Raw genomic sequence first — 24,131 nt, 5'->3', positions numbered from 1 at the left:
TTACAACCTCTGTCTCCTTGACTCAGGCCTGCATCCATGGCCAGAGAAAGGGGCAAAGGGGCCGAGCATCCTTCTGAAGCATCCAGAACCGTATCCCCTGTACCCCTGGTAACCCCAATTCTGAAACTGCTGATCCCAGACATGACTGAGGGCCTGGGATGGAAGGGCTGAAGTGTCTTCTATCACGTGACTCCACCATGACTTAGGGCCTTGCTGTTCCTACCGGAAGCTAATGAAGGGGGAAAGAGAGCTTGAGGTGGACTCCTGCTTCTCAAATGCCCCCATCTGATCGAGGCATATGTCAGTCCCACTTAGAATCCCCCAGGAGACCTACTCAATCGCTATGGTCACACACAGAGGCAAGGGGTGCTGGGAAACAAAGTTATTGTCACCCTACACCCAGTGTACAACGGTTGAATAGGATTAAGTAAAACAACAGTCAGGAATATACTTTGAAAAACAGAAATCACATTTAAAACGTTCAACCTTCTGTTGTGAAAAATAAGGGTATCAGTTGTCTGAAATGCTGTGTGGTTTTTATTCTTATAACAATTTTCCAAGTCTAAAACATGCTTCACTATTTATAAAGCATCTTCTTATATATCTTATTTTTTCTTCATTTATTGAGTGGGCTGGTGGGGAAAACTGCTCTGTAAATTCCCAAATCTGAGCATCTGTGACTTCTTAAACCCACAAAAGGGATCCAGGTACATGATCAGAGTACTGAGATCATAGAAAAGCCAAAGTGGCGGTAATTCTTTGACGGTGGGATATGAAGCAAAGGAGGAGATGAAAGAATAAAAGAGGGAGAAAATATGTAATTATAAAGCCTGGGAATCCACGGAGACCAGAAAAATGTGCCGCTGAGGGGTTTCTGCGAATTGACATCACTATCGAAACCATACATTATCTGTTAGGATTTTAAACACTGAAGGCCTGACAAAATGTCATTTTTATTCTTTTTAATAAATAGGGAAAGGTTTTTTAGGGTCTCTTTAAGTGGCGTGAATAGCAGGAGGGACCTAGGTGAAAATCCGCTGTAAATGGACAGGCCTGTTAATGAGGGGAAAGCGGGCTCCCCACCAGCCGTTTCCAAGGCAACGTGCAAATGGACAAGCACCGCTGCTCTCTGTTCCTCATCACCGGCTGACCCCCCTGCCCTGAAGAGGAAAGAGCGAGAACGATGGGGACCTGGCCTTAGTACAGCCAGCGGTGATCGCAAAGCTAGGAAGTGAACGGATAATCCCTGGGAAGCTTTGCACAACACCTGGGCATCAGCCCGGCCACTACAGACCTGTGGCCTCGGAGGGGAGTATCCCTGGCAGAGCTATGCATTTTCTGAAGCTCTGACAGGAATCTGCTTTGGCCTTTCAGAGAGAAAGGGACATTTTCTTTCATCATGTATGAATCCTGTAATGACAGTATTTTTTTTTTTTAATTTTATGGAAGTATATTTGACTTGCAGTGTTGTGTTAGTTTCAGGTGTATAGCACAGTGATTCCGATATATGTATATGCATATATATATATATATATATGTTTTTTCAGATTCTTTTCCTTTATAGATTATTACGAGATAATGAGTATAGTTCCCTGTGCTCTACAGTAGGCCCTTTTTGGTTATCTATTTTATATATAATAGTGTGTCTATTTTAATCCCAAACTCCTAATTTATCCCCCCTCTCCCACCTTTCCCCTTTGGTAACCATCAGTTTGTCTTCTATGATTGGCCTCTTTCTGTTTTGTAAATAAGTTCATTTAGATTCCACATATAAGTGATACCATATGATATTTGTCTTTCTCTGTGACAGCATTTTTTATATTTACAAGTGATGTTATACATCACTGAAAGCTGAGGGAGGTGAGGGGTCTTGTCTTGGGTGGCTCTGTGAGCTGCTGTGAGAATGCAGACCTAAGACCGTGCAGCCCTTGCCCTTTTGAGACTGGCGTTTAGCAACAGAACGTTAGGAAGAGAAACAAACCTGCTAAGAATCCAATGCTGGACGGAAAGTTTAAGCTGCGAGTCTGTGCAGAGCTTGGGGAATCCAGGTGTGTGGCTGTGGCAACCAGGACTGAAAGATGCTTCCAGCAAGCAGAGGACCTCAATGCAGGACGGTCAACTAAAAGGCAGGGATAATTATCAAGAAAAAAATGCCAGGGACACAGAATAGAGCAGTGCCTTTATGGAACGGCGAAGAGTGGGCCACAGTGAGAAACACTGCAGAGGTATAATGGACTAGGCAAATTTATCATCTCTTTTGTGTCTATTGAGAATTGTGCCTTTTTTTTTTATTTTTTAAGTTTAAGACTAATTGTCAAAGGCCTGATTGCAGAGGTAATGCGATGTGACTAATGATTTTGCATAATGAATGACCTTGGTATCAACCAGCAGGAAGCCAGCTTCGGAGAGAAAGTCTTTCGGGTCTCAAATATGTGAGGCCCTGACTTCTGATTCCAAATTCTGCAGAAGCATCTCCAAGAAACCAGGAGACTCAGAAGAGACGCTGCAGAAGTGGACACAGAGCCTATATTTGCATGAAGCTTAGCTGTCTCATTCTAAGGTTATCTCACCTGGCACAATATTGCAAAATTACAACCCTGATACCATCCGTATTTTTTTATCTTAATGCAAAGATTTTTCTGCGAGTTGAAACCTGTCGAAATGCAAACATAGATATAACCATTCAAAACAGAGAGTCATCCTAATTATGCAGGGAGATAGTCAAGGGCTTGATATGCAAAAAGTTTTCAAAGTTCTTTAAAAAGAAAGAAGGAGAGCTACAGATGAAGGGAATACACACGGGTTGAATGTATGTGTTTCCCATTTGCTTCTGTTTGTGGAGTTTGCTGCAACTACATAGGAAATTTCAATGACAGAGAAGCAGCAAGCGAGAGGCTGTCGTTGCTGGACTATTTGCTTTGACCACATAACCTAACACAATGGAAGGAGGGGAGATCGGTGAGCCTGTCCCAACTGTGATACAAGCATCATGAAACGCTGGACCTCCAGCTCATAGGAAGGGGTCCAGTCAGGAAGTCTTTGCCTCATAGCCTGGGGAAAGATAAGGAATTCATCAAGGAGCTGCAGCCAAAACATAGGAAACGTTTGACACCCAAAGATTTTCAGAATCTTCTCTTATCTCGAAACTGGTTGCCTTTCTTTGAGTCTAGCATTTGGGCATGCCTTCTTTCCTAAATCACCAGAAGTGCTACCTTTATACCAGCGTTTCCTTTATCCCCTTGTTAAAACTTGCTGACATGTATTCAAATCTGCTGTCGTCCAGACACTGTGGCAAGCTCTATGTGGTGGTTGAGGCGTTTCAGAAACAGCAAATGACCTTGTATTAAAATAATAAAATACATTATATCAGCTTATGTAGAGGGGCAAGCATGGCAAATGGTCAGGCTGGGGTTTCCCCCCCCCCTTTTTTTTACAGTCATTTTTAGTTATCCATACTTGATATTTGAAATCCAGTACATGTGAGATTTTGCTAATTAAAGCTTGAAATAATATTTGAATAAAAGAGAGGAAGAGAGACCGGAGACTTTTACCCTTTGTCACAATACCAGGTGGAAAATATGCTTCTTTTTAAACACAATCGGTGTTAGGCATCCAGTCTCCCTGAGTGACATTCTGCCTCATTTAGCCACGGAAAGAATCAGCTCTGAATGAAAAACCAGAGAATGTGTTTTTCTGATCACTTGACGAGGGAGATTGACATTTAAAATGGCTGCTCTGATACTAATGTTGTTAAACTCCCTTCCTTTGTAAGTGGCCTGTTTGAATGCAGCGGCTGTCAATCTGTTTCATCTTCCCCTGCCAACATTTATCTCATCAAAGTCCCCAGAAGCTGGTGGAATTGACACAGCGAGGGACAGGTAATTGAGAGGCCAGAGACAGAGCTCTCTGGAGGAGCCGCGTGTCTGTGCTGTGACCAGCCGGCCCCAGCGGTGGCCTGTGAGTGCCCAGGGCCAGGGTTGCTTCTGAAGGTCTACTGCTGGCATGCTGCCTCAGCCACTGGCCTCTGCAAACTGCTCAAAGCCTGTGAAAATTCGGAAATCATGGCATCCAAACCCATTATTCCCAATGAGCCCCCTATGGAGAGTAAACTTATACTTTGAGTTTTCTAAGGCAGTGATAGTTTTATGATTTTCTTTTTAATAAATGTAATGTTTAATGTAACAATTTCTTCCCTCGTTTGTGTCTTTATTTCTAAATGCTTATTATGTTTCCCATTACAAAATACCCAGTGCAATAAATTTGGAAAATGAAGAAAAGCAGGAAAAAGAAATTTTCAAATCACTTCAAGTTCCACACTCCAGAAACAATAACTCTTGGCATTTTTGTATACTACCATTCCGGTTGTGTGTATAGATCTACTGATACTTAATATGGATGTCATCATACTATAATTTTGCCTCCTGTTCCTTTATTTTTTATTACAATATAAATTCTTCTATAATATTATTACAAACTCATTATAAACATTATTTTAATGACTGCCTAACTATCTCTCATAATTTACTTAGCTATTACCCATTTGTTGGACATTTAGACTGTTCCAAATTTTTCACTGCTACACACAATGCTGCAATAAGTGCTTGTTCATAAAGCAAATTCAGTTCTTTGGATTATTTCTTAGGGTGGGTTCCCAGCAGTAAAACTATTACGTCAAAGTGTTTAAAATTTTCTATAGATTTTGGTGCATATGGTTAAATTGCCTTCCACAAAGATTGCATGAGACAACTGATGTATAAACACAATTTCTACATTTAATACACATCATGTATATATTTAAGTATCAAATATATATGTTGTTATATGTATATACATATATATAATTAGCAATATGTATAATTATTCAATTAAAACTTAAAGTAATATTTTAGTAAAAAAGTGAAAGGATGCAGGATCACACAAACAGTGAAAGGGAAAGCTGTGAAAGTTAGGGGTTTGATTCCTCTGTGTGTGTGTTTTAGGTAAAGGATAAAAGGGCAGTGGGGCTGTTTCAGGCCCAGATTTCTCCTTCCTGACACTGAGATGCTGTTTTTAGGAACCTGAGTGAGATCTGCATTACTCACCTCCCTCACCATGATTTCTGCTATGAGTAGTTAAACACCCCTATAGTAATCATTCCTCTGGGTTATAGGTAAAATTAAAATATATATTTTGAACGGAGACTCTCATTCTGCCCTAAAGCCACACTTGAGTGACAATTTCATAGAGATGACAGAAAATAGCACTCCCCTGGCCTCTGTACATCTTAGCCTTTTTAGGTTCCTTCTGGAAACATAAGCTTTTGACCACCATTTTGGTACCTGGAACTAACTCTTCCTTATTCCCAAGTTGGCTTCAAGGTCCAATTTCATTCAGGTGGAAGAAGAATTCGTTATTGGAATCTTATAATGAGACTAGCCAGATACTCACTGTTGTGAGTTGAAATATATCCCCCCAAAAGGTATGTTCAATTCCTAACCCCAATACCTGTCAGTGTGACCTAATTTGGAAATAGGGTCTTGGCAGATGGAAGTTACTGGGAGCATCTTATCCAAGATGACTGGTGCCCTTATAAGGTGAGGAAAAAAGAGGCAGGCAGAGAGAAGATGGCCATGTTTTGATGGAGGTGGAGATTGGAGCGAGAGAGCTGTAAGTCAAGGAATGTTAAGGATTGCTGGTCATCACAAAAAGTTAAGAGAAAAGGATCCAGCACATTCTTCCCCAGAGCCTCTGCAGGAGCACACCCTACAACACTTTGATTTTAGGTATCTAGCCTCCAGAATTGTAAGAGAATAAATTTTTGTAGTTTTAAGTCACCCCATTTGTGGTACTTTGGCCGACCCAGGAAACTAATACGCTCACCAACCAAATTTCCTCTTCTTAGGCACAAGGAAAGAAGGAGACTGTTCCCCAGGGCTTCTTTCTATTAGGGTAGGGATTCTGTCTGGGTTCTGGCCAAAAGGGTGTGCACTACATCCATACCTGGAGTTAAAATATGATACGCTGCCTTCCAAGTGTTCTCTGTGAAGACAGCTGTGCCCTGAGGTGGACGGGCCCTACCACCCTTGAGACACCTGCTTGAGACACAGCCAAGGAAAGCCATCTGACTTGCACTGAACCATGACACAAGCCAGCAACAAACTTCTGTTGAGTTAAGGCATTGTGATTGCCAGGATTTTTCCTTTTCTTTCCCCTGAAACATTATTTCGCTGCTGGAAACTGACACACTGGAATGCAGGGCTATTATAATAAAAAAGGTAATATATGTGCCACGTATAAGTATTCAAGTAGCAGGAAGTTGATATTGCAGACAGGAAAGATTGAGACAGGGTGAGCAGTGAGAAATCACTTGGTTAAAAATCACCTGCAGTGGCTGGGAAGGCAGGCCACGTGTGACCCCTTCTGTTCCCTCCAAGAGAGGTGGTTGGAAATATCAGAACATGTGTGTGTGCTGGCTATAACTGTCTGTGTGTACAAGGTGTTACCATAATGAGGTGAGCTCAGGAAGAAATCAAGATGGATAGTGGTGTAATATATCAAATACAGTCAACTGTTTATGGAATCTAGATGCTGAGTGTATGAATCTTCACTGTAAAATTCTTTCAACTGTGCTGCATGTTAGACATTTTTCATAACAAAAATAATATTATAAAGAGAAAAAAATTAGGCAATTTACAAAAGAAATGAAAGGGACTAGAGAGCATCCAGAAACTCATGGGCTTTTGAGTTGAAAAAGCTCACAACTATGTCTTAAAACATGAGACATGAAATTTAAAAGACTTGAGCAACAAAATCCCAGGAGAACTTTTAAGATGAATATAGTGACTCAGTGAAAAACTCAGATTAAAAATTTATCTCAATCTATTATTGCAGCTGGCCTCAGAGTAAAGACATTAAGTTAGAAAAGAAACACACCAGGGTAAACACAAAGAAATGAAGCAGATTTGGGGTCTATATTTGGGGAACATATAGACATAGTTCTTGACAAATGAACCGACCAGTAGCAAATAAATCAGAAAGAAGCCAACTAAATTTTTGAGAAAATTTACTGCCAAAGACACCATAAGTCCATTTAAAGAATATTTTACTGTGCAAGACAAAACAATAATCCTTGGACATCTAGTTTTTCACCAGTCATAGGCAGGATTTGGAGATTATAGACACCGCAAGATGGCACCCTCCTGAACACCCACTCCCAGTGTGGCCCTGGAGACTCACAAGGAGAAAGGGACTCCCAGACAATGGAGTTGAAGGGCACTTCTCCCAGGAAATGCCAATAGGCCTGATCCAAGGGGCCCCGCCCCTAAGGTGGGCAATCCACAGGTCTTCTCAGCGGGCTACCCAGCTGTGCTGATGCAGAGTGAGCTGTGTGTCTCTCATCTCCCCCTTCTTCTGGTTTTCCTGTCTCCGTTCCATCCTTGTGTATGGGGTATGTTGGGACAATTTGAATTTTTAAGGAGTTGACAACTTGTATTTTTTGTTTATCTTTTGGCAAAACCAGAAGAGCCCATCTGGGCCTGATAGGAAGAGCTGAGGATGCCCAGGACTGGATGGAGGGTTGGGGTGTCTCCTTGGGAGGGGGGCTTGCTCTGTCCTGTGAATGGGGGCAAGAGTGAAAGGGTGGCCAGAGGAAAGACTGTGACGGAGATTGGATTGGTGCTCTCCACCCACATCCTCCCTACATACAAAGGAAGATGGCATTTCCAGACCTCCTTTTCAATGGAGTTAGAGCCACATGGCTGAGTTCCAGCCAATGAAACGTGGGCAAAAATAATGTATGCTGTTTCCAGGTCTGCACTGCACAACCTTCTGTGCCCTTTCTTTCTTGTTCTGGTGTCCGGGAAGGCACACTTTGAAGGAAGCCATGTCACAGGGTGGAAGGACCCTGGATCTCTGAGTCACTGCTCAGAGGAGAGCAGCCCAGAATATCCCCCAGCCCTGCATCAGACTGTTCTGTGGGCAACTTATTATATTTGTAAGGCGCTTATTGTATTTCAGTGTTGACTGATGGCCACACGGCTGCCCAGCCTGAAAGACACAAGCTGAGTAGTCCTTCCTGGAAATGCACTTGTGTTGGCCATTCTCTACAGCTACTGGGCCCTGCTGACATGTGCGTACACACCTGAATCCATCACAGACAGTGTCCTCGCCGTGACCCTGGGCCACGTGCCAGTCAGTTCCGGCCTGACTTCACCCCACGAGCAAATTCCAGGACCAGCTCAAGGCCAGCATAACTCTGGCCACGCAGACATCACTGCACACTAACCCTACGAGGTAGATAGCAGTACTGCCGGCCCGTGGGCTCTGGGAGTTTTTGTACCTTTACTTCTTACTTTGTGTAAGATTTACAGATAAGAGTGGCAGAACCAGGATTACCTTTAAGGTATACTCACTGCAGCCAACGCTGCTTTCTTTCTATTGTTCTCAAGAGACGTCCCTCTCCGTGGATGAGGTTATTGACCAAGGCCTTCTGACCTTCATGAGGCCCCCGTCTCCTCACCCTCAGCATATATGGCAGTGACTTTAAATTACTTATGGTCCGTCAGACGATTGAACAAAACATATACACTGTTTGAGATACTTCCAATAAAAGCCACTTGTTATATGCATTTTAACTATTTTTAACATTGCTCTTTGGCTATGAGCCAATTTCCTAATGAGTAAAATATTAAACATTTTAAAAGATGAGTTATAATACCTAGAAAACAACCTTTCAAAACTTTGAAAGGACGGGAAGTGTGTAAGCAATAACCTGGAAGCAGCCAGCTGCTAAGCCCTAATGAATAATTAAATCTTTCACAGTCCCCAGCAAGGCTTGACCCTCACAGAATTTTACCGGAAAATGGAGGAGGAAGGCATGAAGAGGATTTTTCAATAAAGGAAAGAGAAAAATAAAGACTTGAAATCATAAAAGTTATTTTTTACCAGTCTGGTCATTTTAGGTCAAATGTCCCACATATCTGCCAATGCAGTTTTTGATCCTGGTTTTGTCGCCCTCTGTCTATATATTTTTACACAAAAGTGGGGCTCAATATTTTCTCTTTTGAAAATTACAGTTTGGAGTAGGAATTGGGAGTTGCCTCCACTCCCCACTAGAGTATTTTATGTGTAAAGTTAGTTGTTGCTGGCTGCCATAACAAAACACTACAGACTGGGGGGCTTAAACAAGAGAGATTTATTCTCACAGTTCTGGAGACTGGAAGTCTAAGATCAAGGTGCCGGCAGATCTGGTTCCTGGTGAGGCCTCTTCGTGGTGTGCAGATGGCTGCCTTCACACTGTGTCCTCACGTGATGGAGAGAGACGTGGTCTCTCTTCGTCTTCTTATAAGGACACTAATTCCATCGTGGAGACCCCACCCTCATGACTTCATATAAATTTAATTACCTCCCAAAGGTCCATCTTTCTAATACCAACATATTGGGGGTTAAAGCTTCAACATACAAATTTTGCAGGTACCAAACATTCAGTCCATAACAATGTCTAATTTGGCCATAGCTCTCCTCTAAATGAACAATTCCATGGGCATATTTTCTACAATCATCAGGTCACACAAAGGAAAGGGCACACTGAACTCTCCATGAAAAAATTCTATAAACTACCTTATCCTATAGAGGAAATCATTGTCTCCTCTGCACCTTTAACCACCTTTATCTGTACATGTATCCCTGCGAAGTTTAGGGTAGAAGGAAAAAGCGTGATGTGGGCTGCTTGTGTCTGGCTTTCCCAGCAGAGACTGTATTCCTTGCTCCATGAACTTTTATTGTTGATCTTTAAAAAGCATAGCCAAAAATCCATTTGAGATCCTTTACGTTGAAAGTCTTTTACAAACTCTGTGTTATTTGATATGATAGGTCCCTATGGCTTGAAATGCCATAAATTGGCTTTGCATTATGTGTAAGACCGTTGCATGTTAACAGCTCGGGATTTACTGTTTATTAATATCATGAAGCATCAACAGGTAAGAAGTGGAGATGTGAGCCTTTGTCTCTCTCATCTCAGATTCAGTCTGCCCCTCTCATTGACAGTGACTCTTGCTAATTAAACGCAGCTCAGAGGCTCCCAGCTGTGGGTCACCTGGGGCATGGGGCAGGCTCATGCAGATCTAAGGCTAGGCTTTTAAGAAGTCAGAGACCCTTGTCTTCACCACTCCCATCTCTCTGGGTCCATTTCCTTTCTTTCTTCAAACTGCTCCCCACCTAAGTATTATCCTTAAGATATTAAAACGCTTAGTGTCTAAGAAAGGCAGTGAAGTCCCCAGGCTGATGGAGGGGAGGTGTCTGTTCCCCCTCATGGTCCAAATTGCTCTCCAATCCCAGAATCCCTGAATGATCATCCAGAGGCATTCACTGCCTTCAGCCCTGGGAGATGACTTGGAGGCCCAATTAGATGGATTGTTTGAAGAAAAAGGAACAGAAACTGAAAAAACACACTTGCAAAAATCTCAATGATTTGGACCAAAGCAGAAGCAACAAAAAACAAATTCCAGAGGCTATGTTGTAGTCAACATATTCTGGACCACGATTTCTACCATCTGCATCCCCAGACACAGTTCTGGACAGCCATGACTGAGGTTAGATAGAGTGCCTCTGAGGCCTTGCATATGCCCAATAACTCGCAGACTTTTCTGACTGAGATAGCAATATCAGCCCAACTCACCACTGGCCTCCACTCCACAGCCTAGCCCATTTCCGGAGGACCTGCCAAATCCCTCTCTTGGGTACCAGACTTCCCTTGAACAGGAGTTTTAACAGTGCACTAAGTGATACATAATAGGGCAAGAAAGTGGGCAGATGAATTTGAAAAGTATTTTCAAAATCAAAGGGCTAACATTGAAAATAAATCATGGAAACAATGGTCAAATTAATTTTGCCAGAAATTCAGTTATTCATAATGCTTCTGGGCAATAGAGCTTTTGCTGGATTTTCCAGATAGAAATGTAACCATGTGTAGTCCCTTTTCAAACACTCTGCCCCTTGCCTGTGGGGCAAGCAGTGAGCTATGTGTGTTAGAATTTTTGATCCTCTTCTGGTCTTACTCTGGGTTTTAATTCTACCCTTTGACTTGGAGTAGGAGAAGCATCTTTTATTTTTAAATTAAAAAAAATTATTCCAGCTTTATTGAGGTATGATTAACAAATAAAATTGTAATATATTTAAAGTGTGTAACGTGATAAGTTGATATACATCTACATTGTGAAATGATTATCACAATCAAATTAATTAACATATCAATCACCTCACATAGTTATCTTTTTGGGTTTTTTTGGTGAGAATGCTTAAGATCTACTCTCAGCAAATTTCAAGTATACAATACAGTATTATTAACTATAGTCACCTAGGTGTATATTAGATCCTCAGAACTTATTAAGCTTATAACTGCAAGTTTCTTCGCTTTGACCAACACCTCTACATTTCCCACCACCACTCCCCAACCCTGGCAGCCATTCTACTCTTTGAGCCTATGAATTAGAATGAGTTGTTGTTTGTTTTTAGATTCCACATATAAGTAGCACCATACAGCATTTGTCTTTCTCTGTCTGACTTATTTTACTTAGCATGATACCCTCCAGGTTCAGTCATGTTGTTACAAAAGGCAGAATTCCCCTCTTTTTTTAGGACTAGGACTTCCCTGGTGGTCCAGTGGTTAAGACTCTAGGCTTCCACTGCAGGGGGCGCGGGTTCTATCCCTGGTAGGGGAACTAGGATCCCACATGCCATGTGGCACAAAAAAAAAAAAAAAAAAAAAAAGAGGCAGGATTTCTCTCTTTTTAAGTTTAAATAATGTTCCATTGCATGTGTGTGTATACACACACACACACACACACACACACACACACATAAAGTATGCATATATATTCATTCTTTATCCGTCCATCAATGGACACATAGGCTGTTTCTATGTCTTGGCTGTAGTGACTAATGCTGCAATAAGTATGGGAGTGCAAATATTTCTTTGAGAGCTTGACTTCATTTTCTTTGGATGTATATTCAGACGTGGCACTGCTGGATCACACAGTAGTTCTATTTCTTTAATTTTTTGAGGAAGCCCCATACTGTTCTCCATAGTGGCTACTCCAAGTTACACACTCACCAACTGTGTACAAGGGTTTCCTTTTCTCCATATCCTCACAAACATTTGTTATCTTTTGTCTTTTTTTTTTTTTTTTTATAATGGACACCCTAACAGATATGCATTGACATCTCACTGAGGTTTTGATTTTCATTTCCCTGATAATTAATGATGTTGAACATCTTTCCACATACTTGTTGGCCATCTGTATGTCTTCTTTAGAGAAAGGTCTATTCAGATCCTTTGCTCACTTTTTAATAAGGTTATATATTAATTATAGACATATATGTGTAGAAAAGATTTTTAAAGGATGGACTATGTGTATTACTAATCTAAGAGAGACAATCTTAGAAGATAGGAAGGAAGGATGGAGGGGAATGAGACCAAGAAGAGAAAGGACTGCATCAGCTTTAATCTGCAGGTTTGAATAATTAGTACGTGAGAGATGATAGGTTTAAGTGGTGCAGGTGTTGCACAGGCACTGTCCTCACTCATCCCTGCAGGCTTGTTAAGCTGAAAGCAAAGGTAGTAAAAGGATGGAAGCTGTATGATCTATCAGGGACAAGGAGAATTGGAGAAAAGGCAATGGCAACGCATACTGGGGAGAAAAGGATGTTGGAAAACTGATGGGCAAGAGGTGATGGCTATAGAAGACTCAAGATGGCAGAATCAAGTCAAGAAGTAGGATAGACCACAGAGCAGGTCGCCAGGAAAATCTCAGGACTTTGGAGGTGCAAGGAACCTGGAAGTGCAAGGGATCTTGGGGCAGGTTGAAAGGACAGGACAAATGGACTGAGAGAGGACTTGAAGTGGCTCCATGTGCTGGTGTCCTCCAGCAGGCCTGCCCCTCTCCAACCTCAGAAGAAAGAAAGGTTAACAATGCATACTCTAGACACAGAGATGTAGGGGACAGGTAAGGGCAGGGTCAGTACCAAAATGATGATCAAGTGAAAATCAAAATACCAACCTGTGAGATCTAATCCTTGTCTCCTTCCTGGAGCTGCAAAACTACTGGCATCCAGCATTATATACTCAGAGTATAATCTTCCTCAGGGAGAAGTGGACTTTTGTCCAACAGAGACCTTACTGTTGATAGCTGCTTGGAGAAATGGACCCCCCCAGGGCAGAGCAGAGTCTGACATTCATCACCCAACAATCTCAACCATATAACAGAGCTTCCAGTCACCATCTTAGTGCCTTGTTCTTATAAATTTGCAGCTAACATTTCACCTAACATTTGAAGATAACAAGTCCTTTGCACAGAATCATAAGTTGCAAATATGTTGGGTTTTCTTAAAAACAACACAGAAGCTGGAAGATAATCAATAGATGCCTTTATAATTGGGGGGGAAATAATTTCCAGCATAGAATTCTTTACTAACCAACTCTCAAGTCAATTGTGAATCGTAATGCAAACTAAGAAAGTGAACCAATGAGGAGGACAACACAGGCTCCAGTAGCAGATCTGGGAGAGCAGAGGTGAAGGACACTGGTCCATCTTGATGCTCGCCAAGGTCAGCTGAGCAGCCATCCAAGTGCGTGATCATGTCTACATGGCATCAGGAAGGGAAAGGCCCCACTAAAAAGAGAACAATGATAGAATCCTGATGGGGTTAAATTATTACAGAGATGTACATTCTGGGAAAAGTTTGTAGCTGAATTAGTAACTGGTACATAAACAACCAAGCAAAAGAGAGAAGAAAGGGAAATTATTCATTCCAGGAGGTGGGGGAACATCATAAAAATGTGATCACTACAATACATAAATCAGCTATAAATAATATAGACATAGTAATGTAAACACTGAATACAGATATAAGTAAAAATTGACATTTGCTATTTTAAGTGCATTGAGGAAAGGAAATTAGGTGGGAATGTGAGAAAGGAAGGTGCCAGAGCTTTCACTTTGAGTTCCGTAGTCAAGACACTCAGTGATACTTAAAATACAACAGGAGGCTGATGTAAGCATGACATTCTAGAAATATTGAACGGAAATAATGACATACAAAACTTAAAATGTGGGAGTCTTTGGGAAGCTGAAACAAGAAGCTGGGTGGACCTGAAAATGGTGTTTGGTTTCTTTTAACTCTACCTGCGTAATTTTGAGAAACTAAAAATTAACCACCCACCTAAAAAATTAATTAATCACAAATAAATAAAATGAGGGGTTAGAGTAAGAAAAAGAAAAGAAAAAGGTGAGATATCATTGGGTTTTAGTTACGACCTTAAACATGTAATAAAGGAGGCTGGCTGAGTGGGCAGGCAGATACACAGGAAGAAATGTTCATGCACACCTACCTCTGCTTCAAGCTTCCTGTCTGGTGCTTTCCTGAAACAAGCTTTGTAGTATTAGATGCCATTGGTGCAGGCTGGTCTGACTGCTCCATCATCTACCCTCAGACCCAGAGCTCTACACCACCCCACAGAAGCGCAGGAAGCTGGCTGTGCCATGTGAAGGTGAACAGGAGTTTCTAGAAGGCCAGCAAAAGGAGCTACTCAAAGAAACATTTGTTGGAATTTTGTTTAAAGAAGCAAGATGCTAGGTAATCAAGTGATGGGGATAACCTACCAGGCATGTTAAGAGCCCTCATAAAAGACTATTTATAGAATTGTAATTCTGAAGGGGGCTCCCTCCTCCTGTGGGTAAGAAAACCAGCCCCAGCAGGCTTAGGGCACTTCCCAAGGACACAGCACGACTTAGCAGCACAGGCTAAAGGAGAGAGAAGCCAGACTTTCGGAGCCCTGGGCTGACTGCTATAAAGTGTCTTAAACTTCTCCTCAGCAGAAACTAAGTATATAAGGAAAAACTCTAAGAAGTGACATTTAGGTATTTATAGGGCCGTGGAAAATGAGAAAAACGGTCAGATGTGAGGCAGAGGGAAGTAGGGACTCATGGCAGGCTTATTTAAAGGCACTCTAATTAAACAAAGAATTATTATCTTAGAAATCCTGCGGACTGCTCTGGAAACCTCGTGGTTACTCATCTCTGGGACCATGTGATTCCCCCTCACTTAGAGCCGCTACAGGAAAGGAAACAGATTAAATACAACCTGTTGCAAAATGTTGTACATTGAATGAATAATATATGAATACAGCTTGACATTTTTAGGGAATTATTTTGTGAATTAGGCTATATTCTTTATGTAATGAAATGCAACACATTTTTTTTTAAATTTAGTATAGAAATGTTTTTAATATCACTAATAAATGTCATTCAAACTTATTTAAAAACAAAACTTTTGGCAGGAAATTTATCAGATTTTCTTTCTTCATAGAACCAAGAGTCAGGGATCTCTCTATGCAATGCAGTTGCTTGCCTCTTCAACCTGCCTGTTCACTCCAGACCTGTTTGTCAAGGAAAGGGTTTCATGGCCTCAGTAGTGTATCTGGCCATAAATTCTAACTGTTGTGTCTTGTGGTCAGCTGCAGTGGTCACAGTGTGCATACTGAGCTGGACCATAGTCCTGCTTTGGTCTGTGGTTTCACCTCCCTCCTGGAATCCTTTTCCCTGCCCAGTTTCTGAACTTGGTTGTCCCAGCTTCCTTGGCCTTTCCATGAGCTCCCAGATTACATTCACTACATATTCTGTCTAGTTAAGTCAAACATTATCGGTTTCTCTTGGATGCCATCAAGTGTTTTGCTAGATACAGAAATTCGTGCCAAGAGAGCTTATAAATAATAGACTCAAGGAAATCATAGAAACTAGGAATTGGTACTTGGGACTGTTGGGATTACCTAACAAATATTCACCTGGTGTTAAGAAAGGACTCTGGCAGGGCATTATAAAGCACTTGATGAAATGATTAATTGTAGGCACCAAGAATGAGATGCACATTCCCGCCAAGGCTTTGGGAGGAACAGCGGTCATTGTCACAGACGTGTTAGAGAGCATGAGGGGTTCAAGTCCTCTCAGGCCACCTGGCTACTTAAAATGGTGCCGGTTATTCTCACTTGAGAAAAGAAAGTGAAAATTCCGAAAGAGTGAATACTTTGGCCAAGATGTGGGCTGAGCACCGGGGAATTCAACAACCGTGTGAAAGGACAATTGTCCAGTGCGGCTGCAGGAATGTGTCAGGTAAAAACCAACAGACTTTAATCTTCAGGGGGCTGGTTTATTTTACACTGAATTTATATTGTTGTGAAGTCTCTCACCTGAAAGTTAGGGCATTAACTAGGAAACTATGAGACTCCAAGAGCTGGATGAGGGCATACAAGAGAATACGTAAGACTCTGAATATCTTTACCCTTCCACCTCTCCTAAGCCTCTCTTGCCAACAAAGGCAAGTCCTCCTGTTCTTTGTGGGGGACTATTCCCCCCTAGATTGAGGACCCTGAGAGAGATTTCTTTGCAAAGAGATGTTCTGTCTCATGTTGCAACCTTGCCTGTACCATTTGTCTACAAATCTACAGCAAGAGTCAGACTCCGACACGCTCCAGGGCAGGGTTGCTATAAACACAAGTGCTAGAGGAGAATCTTTAAAACTAACGTGATTGCAAGTCCTTGCTAATTTACTTTGATAACAATTGAAGCAAAGCTTGCCAGAATACCATCTGAGGGGCTTAGACTACAAGACATCAAATAATGATCATTGGCCAACACTGACCAAGTACCTGGTAATGTAAATAAAGTTTTATTGGAGCACAGCTGTGATCATGTCATTTACAGGTTTTCTATGGCTACTACTTCATACTGAAATAGCAGAGTTCAGTGGTTGTGATAGAGCTCACATGGCCTGCAGAACCTAAAATATTTCCTATCTAGCCCTTTAGCAAAAGAGTGTGCCAGCCCCTTGCTTATATTAGGCTGTGGTTATCACATGGGTGCAATAATAATAATAATAATAATAATGATAATAATAATAATAATAATGATAATAATAATAACAGCAACAACAATAAAGTTCTACTTTCAATGTGCTATCTGGAGCAACTGGAATTAGTTCTAATTGGTTGACCAGTTGTTTTATAAGTCTGGGATATAATTCCAGCCCATCTAAAATAAAACTGAGAAGCCAGAAATTTCTTAGAAAACTGTAGAAGAGGAAATCAAAGATTTAGGGTGGCAGGATTGTTGACAAGGATATGTCATAGGCAACCTGCCCATCTGCCACCAAACTGCCTTTTTGGAAGGCCTAAAACTCTTTCCTACACAAAGGCTTTGCAGAAGTCATCAGTCACCATAGCCCCAGCATCTTTGAAAATCGCCTTAGTAACTGCTCTCTGTAGTGTGCATTACCCCTGGACAAGGGACCAGATTGGGTCTCATCTAAGGGGTCACCAAAATCTCCCATTGTAGGTGAGGCTTTTAATAATCATGGGGACAATTTGATCTCCTCTGTAAATATCAGGCAATTTACTTTCCCAGCCAACCAGTGCTGGCCCAATAGGCTGAAGGTAAAGGTGACTACTGGGGCATTGATGGATGGGAATATGGACTCGGTAACATGAACATCCTTCACTAAAGCTGACCCAAGTACGGCTACTTCTCAGCACGTAGTCGGCCAACGGCAAAGATAAGCCATGAACTCTCAGAGGTTAGCTAACCACATTCAACTCTTATAGAAAGGTTGTGACTTGTCGTGAGTGGAAGAATACCTCATCTGGAGAAGCATGTGCTTGCTTTTGCATCATTATCCATGAATTCCTGAACCTTCGGTATATCATCCAGACCCACTGAAGTTTCGTTCTTGAGCAGTTCTAACGATGTGTAAGGATAACTCTCTCATGACTTTTATTTTTTTCTTAAGATCTCCCAAAGAACAAAGAGAAATTTTACACATTTTTAAAAGATAGAATAAAACATTCTACCTTGCAATTATCATATGGGTCCATTGGATCCGTTTATAAATCTAAAATACAATATGTGATCTTAGTTACCTTATTTTTCTTAGTTTGTGAAACATTTTAGTGTTTTATTGTCCTAGGAATTATTTCATCACGTATCAATTATTCACAGCTCGGCCAAAAAACACTATAGTGATAAGAAATCATTAGAAAGACAGAATCGCTTAGAAAGATGATACAATGGTGAAATAAATTGTCACCCTTCAGGAATTGCACCATCTTTCAAGAAGTAATAAAATAATGCTGGAGATACCACCTATGTAGTCTACTTATAGCTTTCATCGAACATAGACAATAATTCAAAATTGTTCATTTTACCACTAACGACTATCAAAAGTCATAAAGGGTCTAAGAGTCTACCACAGTTGTGAGCTACCAAGTTGGCTGACCACAGTTTCATGGTCGCTTGCAGAAGACATGGGACCCTAGATCCCAGACAAAAGACTATTCCTCAATGGAGAGAACACAGCATAGGTCATGACTGTACTGGCTCCCCTTGCCCCCTCGCCCCACAGGCATTGTGGAAGACCCCAGTAGGAGCATCAGAGCTTGGGGATGCTGAACTCCGGGAAAACAAAGCCTTTATAATAACATAAGCAAACCCAGCTTTGGACCCAAAGAGAAACCTTACCTTCATCATCTTGAACAGTAAAGAAACTTGCCATTTTCTTTGGTGAAAGAACTCTTTCTGTCTTTCAGGGTTGTTCACTAAAAACTATCCCTGAGAGATATATGTATACATATAGCTGATTCACTTTGTTGTACAGCAGAAACTAACACAACATTGTAAAGCAACTATACTCCAGCAAAGATTAATTTTAAAAAAAAAATCCTTGAAAAGTTAGACTTGGGGAACACAACCGATGCCTTGGTTCACACGCCTTGAAGAGGTCCAATAGATCCATGGAAAATCTCTTGCATCAACGGCAAAGAAAAAAAAAAAAACAAATTCACAATTTTTAAACAAAGCAGAAAATACGTGCAAAACACAGGTAGCAGCATTCCTCAGCACTGCTGTCCAAAAGGGCTTTTGCTGTGAGAAGAAAGTTCCATACCTGCACTGGCCATAAAGAATCCACGGGCCATTTAGAGTTGTCGGCACTTAAAATTTGACTAGTGTGACCAAGGAACTGAATTTTTATTTGTATTTAAATAGTTTCAAATAATTTAAATTTCAATAGCCGTATGTAATTAGTAGCGCAGCTTTAGAGTCTAATGTTGATTGTGAAATGGATTGTATAAGTGAAAAATCATACTACGGACCCTTGAGTGGAAATACAATATCATAATTGAGTTATTCATAAACAAGGAAGACTTCATCACCTAGATTTTGTGCCAAAAGCCTGGACCATCTCATTTTGTTAAAAGACATATGACAATATTCTTTCATCTTGTATGATATTCTTGGGCCCAATTCACTTAAACAAAAAGGCGAGCTATGTTTAAATTCTTGCAAAGATTTCTAGTAAAATTGTTTTTCCTTATCCCTTTACTTTTACTTCTAAAAATTCTTTCTTCTGACTTAAGTCTATATATATCTTATATGTATATGTAACACATATATACATATGTATTTATATATATACACACACAATATATGTATGTGTGTGTGTGTGTATATATATATATACACACACACACACATATATAAACTGTCATTACTGTTTGCTATCTGAGCACTGTGGAACTTCAAAAAAATATGTGTACATATTTATATACATATATACATATAAACATACATATATATGACTGCTTTTCTTGGTGTACACAGGGTTTAACACCATCCTGTTAGGCCTCCTAACATTTCTTCAGCCCAACAATATATTCCATGGTGAGATAGAAACCACCAAGTTAATGCTCATGAGATTTACTAGTGTTACCAAATACGCCATTCCCAGTAGCAGTTGTTTTTTGAAGCTGGAATGAACTGTTGCAGTTGTAAACCTTGTGAGGGCAGTGAGTGTCTCCTACATAATCAGTACAGCTGTCTCCCCACGGCCAGCACACATGATTCTAGGAACCAAGGTGGAAACGGGAATGAAAACTTCATTAGCACATTCCGTGATGCACCGAAAAAAATGTGATTCGTCACTCTGGGACTCTGGGTTCTGCTTAGTTCATGTTTTAGTACCCAAGGAAGGAAGGTTCCCACAAGGAGAAACAATGATATCTGAAATGAACTTTTAGCTAGGTCATTGAGGGGTCCTTGTAACCCTGGATGAGTCAGCCAAAGCTCGAGGGTACTGTGTTGGCTGACTGTTCAATTCAGACAATCCATCTAGAGACCTCTCCATAGATTCCTTCTCTGCTCACACCCGATAGAGTCGCTCTCTGCTGCTTTTGACTAAGCAGCATGACTGATGTAATCTTCCAAAATTAAACTCTAAGCCTTTTCCACTGCCCAGCGCTGCCTGGTAGTAAACCACAAGCAACTAGAAACGACAATGAAAATGTATGTTTTTACAACATATTATACCCTAAATGTCAATGGAAAGCGTGTTTTTAAAAACTGAACTCTACTCTTAGTTTTGCATTTTCCATATTTATTTTATGCCAAACATCCCAAGCCACATTTACCTCTTTCTTCACTAAAGGATATGAACTGTTTTTTCCTCCTGCTTTACTTCTAAGCCCTTTCTTCCTGCTTGTATCTTAATTCCCCTAATCAATTGATTATATAAACAGAGTTTTAAATTCTCCCCGTGTATATTGATTTCTTTCTTTCGATCTTCAGCCTATTGATCAAACCATTTGATCAACTGAATAAAGGAACAGTGTCATGTGGCATATTCCACACTTGGGCACTTTTGCTTGAAAGAGAAGAATGCAGATGTTTGTTTTTATTTTCTAAATGATTACAACCTTAAATGCCGTATTGGATGTGCACATCGATAAACCTTACAAAGGTCTCTTTTCCAGGCTGTCTTCAGAGCCCCGAGGCCCAACCAGCCTGAAAACTAAATGGAAATAATTTGCTATTTATACAGAGAATTTCATTTTGTAAGTAGCAGGCTCAATCCTTAACCTTTTCTCTGCCCCCGTTATAGCACTCACCACATGGTAATATGTACCTGTCTTTCTATCCCATTGTGCTGTGAGCCCTTTAAGATGCTCAACATGTGTTATAGAGTGAACGATGCATAAAAAAAAAGAAAGAAGAAATGGAGAGAGGGAGCAATGGAAAGAGGATGGAAGAACTTATCGTAAGAAACATATGGCATCTGGAACTTCCCTGGAGGTCCAGTGGTTAGGACTCTGCCCTTCTACTGTAGGGGGCACAGGTTCGATGCCTGGTGGGTGAACTAAGATCTCGTGTGCTGTGACACAGTCTGAACAAACAAACAAATGAATAAATAAATAAATACAACTCTCCTTTAAAAAAAAGAAAAATATGGCATCTATCCTGATCAGTGACGTTTAAGAGAGTGTGAGAACTCTAAAACACTCTTTCAATATGATTTCTTAAATATTTTTATTCTAATGTTTTTATTAATACTATTGTGCCTTTCTTTCAAATAACACTCCTCTAAAGAAAGCTTGGACAAATATTAAGAAAATATTGGTTGAAGGGGATTCATATTATTAGCATGTGTCTCATTCTAGTTCTGGCTCTGGTTTCTCTAAAGAACGCAGATGAGGACTGCACCAGAAACGGCCACCACTAATGCCTAATGAATGACATTTCCCCTCAGAAGGCAGAGCTGTTTGGGACCCACAGAGGTCTCCTCACTGTGTGCTCCAGGGTGGATTATTCCAGGAGGACTGGCCTTGCATCGCGAGCCACTTCTACATTATCCAGAGATTCCTGTGTTGCATTTCAAATGCCCAACATTCAGCGAAAGCCTAGGAGTCAACAACCTCTATTACAGAAAAATATTGATTCTTTCTTTTGTTCACTCACCCAGCAAACGTTACCTGAGCCCCTAGTATACTCAGGTACTGTTGAGCGGTGAATAAAAGACTAAAAACCCCTGACTTCTCAAAGCTTATATTCTATGGAAGAAGACAATAAACAAAATAGTAAGTAATATGTACATAGTGTTAGACATCAATCATTTCTAAAGAGGAAAACAAAGCAGGGAAGGGAGGAAAACAAAACAGGGAAGGGAGTCGGGAAGAGTGTGGGTGAGTGTGGATGCAGCAAGGGCGGTGCTTTAAATGGAGTATGAGGTGGGCTCCCCTCCCGTGTGGTTTCCTATGTGAAAGACCCCCCCACCACGTGCAACAGGCAGCCCCCAGGGGAGGCCCCACGCTCATTCGTTCAGCACAGGTGTATTGAGTTCCTAGTATGTTCCACCCCCGGCCAGGTATAGGATGCAGCCAAATGAATAAAGTCCAGGCTCTGTTCTCAAGGAAGTGACAGTCTAATGGGGGAAAGGACATGGAGATGGATAAAAACGTTGTGACGAGCATCCTGCAGAGAGGGGCAAAGGGTTTGGGAGGACTGGGAGGAGGGCCCCTAAGTCGGCCCCCCTGCTCTCCTTCAGGTGCACAGGGATGGATCTAGGCTGCAGGTAGGGGCCAGGGGTCCCGAGTTCTTCTAGAGCAGCATTCTCCAAACTTCAGGCCTTGATCCAGTGGGCCAGGAAGTCAGTTCACTGAGTCACGACTAGGATTCCCTAAAAATTACATAACATAGTGTATGAGAGAAGAGAGTAGAATAAAAGAAAATATTAGAGTGCATCACAAGATTGTGCGGTTGTGAAACATTTGTTTGCGTTTGTGTGCAATGGGCTAAAATGTAGAATTTTTTTTGCCCTGGGTCTCCATCAAAATGAGAGTATTCTAGAGAACATAGAGGTTGACCAGGAACCTAAAACATGACAAAGAGGCAGTCTGCACCTCAGAGATCAACTCATTCTGCTGTGAGGGCTGCTCTGGAGCTTCAGAACCGGTGGGAAAGCAACAGATGCGGCTGGAGCTGCTGGGAGGCTCCTCTTCCCCCCTCTCCTCCTGCTGCTCTGGGTGTCTCCAGGCTCCCATTCCAGCAGCGATGCAGACCAACGCACAGCACACAGCTTCACCCCTGCAGAAGCCCCTCGAGGGATGCCAGGTCAGTGTGCCCCACCCCAGGGGGCAGCTCCTGGCCACTAAGGACAACACATTTGGGACAAAGCTTATCTGTCAGAATAACCTTAGGGTTTTTCAGCTGGAAATGACTTAAAAAGCAAGAAAGTGATCTGTTCTGGCATCCAGGGGGATAGCATCATTTAATTTGTTAAATCTATCAATGCTCCCTGAAGTCGGGAGGCCCTATGTGCAATAGAGAAAACACTGGGTATGAACTAGTTAACTAGGGATTGAACCTCCGTGGCCCCCTTTACAGAGCTTATGGCTCTGAGAAAAGTATTCCAGCGCTCCAGGCCACAACAGTTTGATCTTGTAATGTGGTTATTAATAACCAGCTCATAGGATCTTTATGAAAATTAGGGAAAAAAAGTCTACACATCTCTGGGTATAGTGTCTGGCAAGCAGCAGTCATACTAATTTAAGTGCCACTGAGTCGTTTAGGGTGCATTATCTTACCGAACCTGTAATAGAGTCTTGCAAAAACTCAGATTCAAGATTAAAAGGGGGCCAGGAACACCAACCGTTCAGGACAAAGACCCGTGATATTATTTAACACGACGCTGACATTGGAAAGAGAACTTCTCAGCTGGACTTAATTGATTTGAACAATTCAAGTCCACCAGACAAATCAGCCCAGGATGGCTGACCACACTGGCAGAGTTCATTTTTCAACATGGTTTTCACACGGCTGTGATGTTAGGAGAGCAGAGGCTCTGGGGTGAGCAGAGCCCACGCAATCTCACTGCGAAGGTTCCGTGCTGAGGTAATTGCCTTTCCTGGTACCTGGGTCTAAGCAGCATGATGCATTTAGGTCACATTCGGGCAACGGCATCGCCCCCCCTGTGGTCACTGTCGCTAGAAGTCGGCATGTGCACATCTCGGCAAAGACTGGACCAGCATCCCCTCGCGCCGCTGTGACACTCATCCCTGTCCTTTGCCCCGTGTCTGTTCTCCCGCTGCCACCCCACTGCTCACCTTCCTTGGAGCCAGACCCTGTGTGGATGCTGAGAGGACCACGAGGAGAGGGAACTCTGTGAAGTTCAAGGACTTGCTCAAGGACACGCAGTGGGCAGCTGACAGGGCAGGATGGGGATAGTCTCCTGAGTGCTAGCCGCAGGCTCCTGGGGTGACTCTTAGATACCCAGACACA

This window comes from Eschrichtius robustus, chromosome 15 (genome assembly GCF_028021215.1).
Source record: "Eschrichtius robustus isolate mEscRob2 chromosome 15, mEscRob2.pri, whole genome shotgun sequence".
In the NCBI taxonomy this organism is placed as follows: domain Eukaryota; kingdom Metazoa; phylum Chordata; class Mammalia; order Artiodactyla; family Eschrichtiidae; genus Eschrichtius; species Eschrichtius robustus.
This window is presented reverse-complemented; position numbering follows the sequence as displayed.